Genomic DNA, 8,376 nt, shown 5'->3' on the forward strand with positions numbered 1-8,376 from the left:
ACATATACTAGATATTGCAAATAAGGGAAACCATGGGACCTATGTTTCTTTGGGCCTGGCTTACTTCACTTAATATAATTTTTTCCAAGTTTTTCCATTTTCTAGGGAACTTTATTTATCTTTCCTTTTTTCTTAGTCTTATCCTTCCTTACATTTGGAATTATAAGAAGAGAATTTGAAAATGAGTTTAGAGGCAAATGGGGTGGGGGGAGGAACGCTCAACCTGAATCTCTTAAGAAAACTGACTGTAGGATGATCCAGGCTTTTACTATAAAAGGCTAGGCTGAGGTTTGAGGCAGAGCTTTATAGTACAGATCATATACATAACCTTTTATTTTCCTTTCTTTTCCCTCACTAGGAAGCAAAAGATTTGGGTAAACAGGGTTGTTATTAAACTCTTAAGTCCTATTTCTTTTTAAATCTGAACAACAGAGAAAGCTCAAGGAGGTCATGAAGTTGAAAAACTCAGATATTTCACTGCTGAAACAAGTCATACACCATGATGAATCTTGAGGACAAAGAGAAAGGTGAGCCTAGTTGGGAGAAGGGAAGCAGGACCACAGGTGGACACTCCTAATGAAAGCTACACACACACGTATTTTCCAATTCACATCTTAAAAGAATAGCTGCCAATTAAAGGAAAAGAATCAAGCACAATTGGAATGGTTGCCTACAGCAGTAAGAGGGAAGGAAGTGAGGCGAAAGGCAGCTAGAGAAGAAGGAATGAATTCTTAAATGCTATTTCCTTTTCAATCTGAATAGCAAATAAGTTACAAGATGGTTACAATAGAAACATAGGTGAGCATCCATAATAAGTAGTACATTGACATTAGTATATGATGAATGACCTATTCTCCCCTCAATGATCTACAATACGAATTAAGGCAGGTATTATTAGATTCATTGCACAGGTGAACCATTTTAGAATTAGTGTTAATGTATCACTGTGTTCCCATGTCATAGTTGCTAGGGAGAAACTTAAATTTGTGTCTTCTGATTCTATATCAGATATGGAATAGTTATAAATTCTAAATAAAAATAATTGCTTATTTTGCTAGGCACTGGTGGCTCATGACTATAATACTAACTACTCAGGAAGCTGAGATCTGAAGATCATGATTTGAAGCCAGCCAGAGCAGGAAAGGCCATAGATAGTTCTCTTCAATTAACTACCTAAAACTTGGAAATAGAGCTATAGATTAAAGTGATAGAGCACTAACCTTGAGCAAGAAAACTCGGGGACAGCACGTAGGCACTGAGTTCAAGCCCCATGACTAACAAAAAAGTTGCCTATTTTATTATTGTTTTACATTTTATTTATCTCCACATGATATATATAGTTGGTCGTGTGGCCTGAACTCTAGGCCTGGGTGCTGTCCTTCTGCTCTTCAGCTCAAGGCTAGTGCTCTACCACTTGAGCCACAGTGCTACTTCTGGTTTTTTCTGCTAATGTGGTGCTGAGGAATTGAACCCAGGGCTTCATGCATGCAAGGCAAGCACTCTACCACTGAGCCACCTTCCTAGCCCATTTTATTTAATTTTTAACTGTGAAAATATAAATGGCATCATGCTGCATATATACTCCATGATTTTCTTTATTCACTTAATTGTGGGTTTGGAGGACTTACTCAAAAGATATAAGAAGTAGTACATTATTCTTTCACTATTGTATGGGTTTCCACTTAGAAAGATACTATGATGCAAACATAAAGGGGATCCAAATAGGGAAAGATGAAGTAAAACTCTCCTGCTTTGCAGATGACATGATTTTGTATCTAAAGAATCCCATAGACTCCACTCCCAAGTTACTCGAGCTGATCCAAAATTTTGGCAAAGTAGCAAGGTATAAAATTAACCCTCAAAAATCAATGGTTTTTCTGTATGCCAACAATGAGAAGAATGCGGCTGAAATCAGGAAAGCAACTCCTTTTGTAATAGCCCCACAAAAAATAAAATACCTAGGAATTAACTGAAGAAGAGAAGGACCTCTGTGATGAAAACTTTAAAAACCTGAAAAAGGAAATCAAAACAGAACTAAGGAAGTGGAAAAACCTCTCATTTTCTTGGGTTGGGAGGATTAACATTATGAAAATGGCAAAGGCTATCTACAAATTCAATGCAATACCCATTAATATCCCTACTTCAATCTTCAATGGAATAAAAGAAGCAATTCAAAAATTCATATGGAACAATAAAAGATCCCAAACAGCAAAAACAATTCTTAGCAGAAAGAACAGTGCAAGAGGAAATATCAACACCAAACTTCAAACTCTACTACAAAGCCATAGTAATCAAAACAGTTTGGAGGAGCTAGGAAGGTGGCTCAGTGATAGAGTGCTTGCCTTGCATGCATGAGGCCCTCGGTTCAATTCCTCAACATAAGCAGAAAAAAAAAAGCCAGAAGTGGGGCTGAGGCTCAAGTGGAAGAGTGTTGGTCTACAGCTGAATTGCTGTGGGACAGCGCCCAGGCCCAGAGTTCCGGCCACACAACCGACCAAAAAAACAAAAAAACAAAAAAAAACAATTTGGAACTGGCACAAGAACAGACCTGAGGACCAATGGAATCGAACTGAAGTCCCAGAAATGAACCCGCAGAAATATAGCCACCTAATCTTCAATAAGGGAGCAAAAAAAAAATGGAAGAAAGAAAGCCTCCTCAGTACATGTTGTTGGCAAATTTGGTTAAAGCCCTGTAGAAAACTAGAGTTTGAGCCGTATATATCACCCTGCACTAGAATCAACTCCAAATGGATCAAAGAGCTCAAAGTAAGAGCAGACATCCTGAAAACATTACAGGAAGGAATAGGAAAACTTTAGGACTACTTGACACAGACCAAAATTTTCTTAATAAGGACCCAGAAACACAACAAATCAAAGAAAGGTTGGATAAATGAAATGTTCAACCACTTTGGAAAGCAGTATGGAAGTTCCTCAAAAGACTATGAGCTCCCCTATGACCCAGCAATCCCACTTTTGGGCATTTACCCAAATGATCACAAAAAAAGGCTATACTAAAGCTACTAGCACAACTATGTTTATCGCCACATTATTAACCATAGCTAAGATATGGAACCAACCCAGATGCCCCACAGTAGATGAATGGATCAAGAAAATGTGGTATAGATATAGATATATAGATATAATGGAATTCTATGCCTCCTTCAGAAAGAATGGCATTGCCCATTTGTTAGGAGATGGAAAGACTTGGAAAAAAATATATTAAGTGAAGTAAACCAGGCCCAAAGAAATAAAGGTCCCATGGTTTCCTTTATTTGCAATAATTAGTATATATCTAGGATAATCTTATCAGATGAGCAGAAAAGGTCAAAAGCTATGTACATATGACCCTATAAGATAATGCTAAGTGAAATGAACAAGAGGTATCTTTGTCGTTGTTTTTAATATACTATTGGATTTTTTGTTACTTTTGTATGTTCTTCCTCCTTCGTTATTTCCCCTGTTGTCCCTGTATTGGATTTTGGTACCCTGAATCTTATGTATACATTTATCTTATGTGGAGAGGAGAAGGGAGATAACAAAATGCAGAAACAAGGACACAGAATGACCCATTGCAACAATGATACTCACAAGACAGTATGTTGGAAATGAACTTCACAACTTGAGGGGGCAGTAGTGGGGGCAGTAGGCAGACATGGTGGAGGTAGGGGAGGGAAGGGATAATAGTAAAAAAAAAAAACAAAGGAGGGCTGGAAAGGTGGCTCAGTGGTAGAGTGCTTGCCTTGCATGCATGAGGCCCTGGGTTCAATTCCTCAGCACCACATAAGCAGAAAAAGCTGGAAGTGGGGCTGATACTCAAGTGGTAGAGTGCTAGCCTTCAGCTGAAGAGCTGAGGGACAGTGCCCAGGCCCAGAGTTCAGACCTCACAACCGACAAAAAAAAAAAAAACAAAAACAAAAACAAAAAAAAAACAAAGGAGGGAGTAACAATATACTTGTACTCTTAAGCCCAGAGCTGGTGGCTCATGCCCGTAATGCTAGCTACTCAGATGGCTGAGATCTGAGGATCGCAGTTCAAAGCCAGCCCTGGCAGAAAAGTCCTTGAAACTGTTATCACTAATAAATCACCAGAAAATGAAGTGGTGCTGTGGCTCAAGCGGTAGAGCACTAGCCTTGAGCTGAAGAGCTGAGGGACAGTGCCCAAACCCCACAACTGACAAAAAGAAAAAAGAAAAGTAAAAGTAAAAAAATGTACTCATTACCTTACTCATGTAACTGTAATCCCTCTGTATGGCATCTTTACAATAAAATAAAATTTATTTAAAAAATACAAACCCTAAAAAAAAGAAAGATGCAGTGACTTATTCATCCATGTTCCATATTCAGATCAGTGATTCTCCTTGAGTAGGAAGCAAGAAATTGTGATGATTAATTTAAAAGTGTCAACTTGACTGAGTTAAAGATTGCCAGCAGAACTGGGAAAGCATGATTTCAGCTGTGTTTGTGGCGGCATTTCCTGAAAAGATTGGCAAGTGAATGGAGAAGGTCTTTTGACAGTGTAGGCTGGAACCATCCAGTTGTCTGGGAACTCAGAACAAAAAGCAGAGAAAGATAAACCCTTTCTATCTCTCTAAAGCCAGAACACCCTTCTTTGCCCTTGGACATGAGAATTCCAGTCTCTCCAGTCTTTGAATTCCAAGCCTTACAGCAGCAGTCCCCAGGGTTCTCAAACCTTTGGCCAAGGACTAAAAGTCCTTTTAGTCATCTTTTCTTAATGTGAGATTCACTAGATTGATTTATGCTGCTGGGTCTCTAGTTTTCTGATAGCCCACTGAAGGATTAATAAGTCACATTTTGTCTGTCTAACTATCAATCATCTATCTATCCTATCAGTTCTCCTCTCTAGAGAATTTTGAACAATATAGGGATATAGTATAGCAGAGGAGAAAGAAAGGAATACATAGTAAACACTTACTGTGTCCAACTTGACTTTTTTATTTTGATAGTCTTTATAAATTCTTCTGTATTTATAAACTTTTATACTTTCAATGAATAGGCATGGGTGGCATATATTTATAATCTATCTAATCAAGAGGCTGAGATCAAGACAATTGTGGTTTGAAGCCAACTTGGGCAGAAAAGTCCATCAGATTCTATCTCCAAAATAATAAGTGAAAATCTGGGATAGAGGCATGGTACAAATGGTAGAGTGCTAGCCAAGCATGTGAGCTGAGCAAGCTCTGAGGTCTTAATTTCAAACCTATGGTATGGGGGGTGAAGGGGAGAAATACACACACACACACACATTTTTTTCTTTGTAACCAGACCTAAGATATGTGACCCTTTCATCAAGGGAAAGCTTGAACAACCCCTATTACATCATGTTCTCCAGGAGTTTTCTTTGCTTCTTTTAAAGAATAACCTAAAGCATTGAAAATCCCTTTCTTTGGACTTCTTTTCACACACATCCGGAACACAAAACCTACGTGTGCCAGTCATCTGCATCACACTGCCATCTGAAAACAGTTTTCTTTACATCAGTGATTCTCAACCAGCTTACTTTGCATATGGCAAGCTTAAACACTGAATGGCCACAGACCCATTCATCAATAAATATCACTAATTTAAAATCAGCTGACAAAAAACAGAAAACAGTGGGCACGGAAAATATTCTCACAAACAAGAAAACCACATATCAAAATTATAGAGTGGGAGAAAAACAAGGGAGGGGGTGACAATGTTCAAGCAGCTTAGAGAAAGCAAGGCAGAGGTCAGGGTTATGTGAATAAGCCTCAAGTAGAGCACCCTTGGACAAAAGAGGAAACAAAATTAGAACATTGGGTATGCTGCCATGTTAAAGAAAATGGAAGAAAAGAAAGGGCATTAAAGTAAGGCCCAAAGTTCTGAAGGCTTATGCTATTATTTAATGTAGAGACAGCTGATTGCCTGCATGGAAGAGGAGAAGGAAGCTTGAGGAACAAGAGAGACTTTGTGTCACTGAATTTATTACAGATGTTCTAGCAGCTTGCATCTTGATTGATTCACCTTTTCCAGTTCTTCAAGTGGGTTTATCTTTTGAACAGTTTGCCTAGTAAATGAGCTCTGGACATAAAGATCAGCTATTTACCATTAGTCATTAGAAGATTCAATCCTCTGAAAATTCCTGGCAATCTAGAATTTTCTGTAGTCAGCAAAGATCTTAAGAAAATACCCTAATTCTAGTTTTCAATCCCTGCTGGTGAAAACCCCAGACCTCAGTCATGGCCTTCAATAATAAAGTCTTCTGATATATGACAATTTTATTTATTTTAATCTCTTTTTATTTTAATTGAAGTCTGATGTCAGCAAATTTGTATATAATTCTTAAGGAATATAATTTTGCCTAAACACTCCCTGAATAATAAGCAAATTGTTCATCCTGGTTCTGATTATAGGATGTTCACAACCCCAATTTGCAATTGACCCTGTGGCTAGAGAGTTGTTTCCTCTATTCTTCTAAATTTATATATATCTTTGGTTTGAGCTAAGAGAACTGGGTTCCTAATAACTATGTTCTGCTTAGTATTTTAAAACTAGACCTTACTTTTCTCAATAGGCCATCAGAGGATATTTTAAAGTGTTGCTTATTCTAGTTACCAGTGATGCTTCTAGAAATCATATTGCCTTTGTTTCATCCAAGATGAGACACGTCTGAATTTCAAGTGTGAAATTCATGTGCAGAAATGTTGTCCTGAGCTAATAGCCAGCCACCAGCTGCCAGTCTTCCAAATGGTCTCCTAGTGACCGTGTCCACATCTCCCCCAAACCACATGGCCGAATCAGATTCAGAAGAGGAGTGATGTAGACAGAGAGCACACCTATTTGAGCAGAAGTATGGTTTTTTCCCCCTTTCTTCTTCTGAAAGTCACCTAGGCTCAGTTCTCAAAATCCACAAGCCCCACAATCATCCTCATCAGTTTATTTTCTCCTTATTTATCAAGTTCTGTCTTAATGGAAGTGTTAGGGATAAGAAGACCAGAGGAAAGACATTAACTGCTATTATCATGGACCTAGAGAAGGAAGAAAATGGCTCATGCATGCTTGAAAGTACTTTAGGAGAAGGCTAAGAGCACCATGGGTGCACTTAAAGTACCAGACAGAAAGGAACAAAGTAGAGACTGACGGGGAAAGCTGTCAAGGATCTCTGCTGCTAACCACTTTGCACTTCACTGGTCTCCTGGAAATTACTTGGTATTTCCTTTGGATTTGGAATTGAGTTTAGAATTCATTTGAGAAGTCCTTGCTGGAATAAAGCTGGCAACAAGGCTTTGTGCTGGAATTAGGATAATCAATGACTCCCTTTGTCAATAAGCTACACAAAGCATTTACAAAGCAGTCCTCTATGTCACATGTCCTGATGCTTCTATTTGAAAATCCATGTAAAATCCAATTCCAGTCAAGTTGTGTTCCTTTATTTCTCTTATACCAAACATAAATTGAAGGCTTTATAATCTTAAAATTGATCTCATTGACAGAAAAGGCTTTGAAAAATATATCTTTGGCTCTCCACAAATTCCTTCATTTACTATCTAAAATGATGCCTTTCTTCCCTCTTCTTCCTCAGAATAGATTAAGGTCCCTGTTTCCTGGAATCTCCTTTGTTTGGTGAATTACAAGGGGATGAATCTGGAAATAAGGTGTGTCACAGATGCACTGAACTGTGGTGTTCAAGAGAAAAGTTAACTTTTAAAAGAAAGGAATGGGACTGCTAAAAATGAAGACAAAAGGATTTGCGATTTTTCAGGCAGGCATTGGCTATTTTTCATGGAAATAGGTATAGAGTTGATAATGGAGCTTGTATTTTAACTTTTAAGTCTTTGTTGACATAGTATCTCCCTTGTGATCTCCCATAGCTCTAATTAACCTGAAGTTTATTCTAAAATTTGTCTGAATATAGCAAGACGAGCATTGTTGAGCAGAATCCGTAATTGGAATGGAGTCCAGAATTAAGAGCTACTATGGGAGCAAGATAGATCAGTACTGTTGGCTTTGTTTTTTAAGTTACCATACTAAAATCAACTACACCTAAAAACCAGTTTTAAGAGCCAGACACAGTCACTTATTCCTGCAGTCCTAACTACTTAGAAGACTGAAATTGGGAGAATCACAAAGTAAGACTATCCCGAGTAGAAAAGTTCACAAGACTTATTTTCATTGGAGAGCTGGAGGTGGTCTCTCCTGTTATCCTAAACTATGACAAAGAGGCTAAAAGAGGTGGCTTACATCCAGGAACCTGTCCAGGCAGGAAATGAGGCTTAAAGGTAATCAGCAAAATCAGAATCTGAGATGTGGCTCAGTGGTAAGAGCACCTATCTAGCAAGTGCCAGTCCTGAAGTTCAATCCTTAGTACCATGAAACAAAAGGGGTTTAGTTTTTTTTT

The sequence above is a fragment of the Dipodomys ordii genome, unplaced genomic scaffold, assembly GCF_000151885.1.
Source record: "Dipodomys ordii isolate 6190 unplaced genomic scaffold, Dord_2.0 Scaffold83, whole genome shotgun sequence".
In the NCBI taxonomy this organism is placed as follows: domain Eukaryota; kingdom Metazoa; phylum Chordata; class Mammalia; order Rodentia; family Heteromyidae; genus Dipodomys; species Dipodomys ordii.